We start from the raw sequence: 1,702 nt of genomic DNA on the forward strand, positions 1-1,702 counted from the left end.
ATTTCATATAAATAATTTTAGTTACCGGGCCAAACATCCCACAAAAAACTTAAGTCATTAATCGACTAAGAAATAAACAAAGTTTTGGAAGGTGTTATCCAAACTTCCACCAACATAATTTGATTCTTAATCTTGTCGAAACAAACAAATTGGGCTTGTTATTTTCCACCACGACGATGTCGGTCTTTATAAATGTGTTCACTTTGATTTCAACATTCTCATTCAACGATACAAATTCTCCCGAGTGTGTTTTTGAGTTTTTTATCATTGTTGAGGCCAATTCTCCACAAAAATGAAAGCATCTCACTAATTAATTGTGCCTCCTGACATAATCCCCATGTAATATCTTCTCAGATCTAGTGGCACAGTGATCGACGTCTTCTTCCATCTCATGCAGTGGGAACACATTGATTTATGTCCTGCAAAAAATTAATTTCTATCTTGCATGAGACAGAATAGCCTTCAGACCGTGGTGAGTTATTGCCTTTGGCCAGCCAGTGACTAGAGTTTTTGACATTCACAAAATCCTCCGTAGCCTTTTTATATAGGATGGAATGAGACATTTTGAAAAAATCTGGTCCAGTAAGTACTTGTTCTGGGCACCGACCAACAGTTTTTTGTCAAGTAAAACTGATTCTTCAAGTAAATATTTATGCTTCGAATACTTTTCAATTGTGGCTAGAAAAGTTTGTTCCAGCATTTCGCCCTGAAGAATCGAAAAGTTTCTTTTGCAGACACCACTTGGGTTTTTAAAATCCGTAAGGAATCCAAAAACCATGAGTTCATTTAGAAAAGAAATTGAGTTCAATCCTCTTCCAAGATTGTTACGGGGGAGGTATAATGTTTATTTGTTCGCCAGTCGAATGTTTATTTTGTATTCTGTTATCGTTCACTATTTCATATTCAAATGGCTCGATATCGACTAATCCAATATAATAGTTGTACAATGAGAGACCGTGTTCATTAATTGCTTTGAACAGGTTCACTCCATTCAGTTTTGTATTTGCTAACCTTTCAATTCGCGTGGTTACTTCTCCAAGAATTATTTTCAGCATGTCCGATTTTCGGATTTTTCTAACTGAACTCTCCAAGTTCATCAAGATACTTAACTTTTGCTTCGACTGATAACATTCGTGGCTGACTTTCCAATCCAGCTGCATGAAAATAATGATTGACCTCTTTCATTATTTGAACAATTACATTTTCACTTTTGGAGACAAGTTCAAGTTATCGATAAAGAGAAGGTGATTTGTTGTAAATAACGTGCCCTTATTTCCTTTCCCATAGAGACCTTCAGGAAGTTATGAGATAATAAATGGCTCAAAAGGTCTAATACAAACATAAATAGAATGGGGGACAAACTATCCCCCTCTCGATGCGTAAATCTCGAATGGACTTGCCATTTAGCCTTAGTTTTACTCTCCATCTGGTAGCCATCGACTCAACAAACTTGACAAGACTTTTCCAAATCTGTATCAGAAAAACGTGATCTACTGAATCAAATGCTTTCTGACGTCAATCCATGCAACATGGAGTTTGTAGCCATTCGCTTTGTTCAACTCTTTCTTCACTAATGCTTGTTCTTTTGCCTCCTGCTTGTCCCTAGTTGATTTTCAGAGAGAAAGCCGGAAGCTTCCACTAAATCGCCAAGCTTGGTATTTACACATTTAGTCATCATTTTATAGAGAGCCGGCATACATGT

The sequence above is a fragment of the Octopus sinensis genome, unplaced genomic scaffold, assembly GCF_006345805.1.
Source record: "Octopus sinensis unplaced genomic scaffold, ASM634580v1 Contig18223, whole genome shotgun sequence".
Taxonomy (NCBI): Eukaryota; Metazoa; Mollusca; class Cephalopoda; order Octopoda; family Octopodidae; genus Octopus; species Octopus sinensis.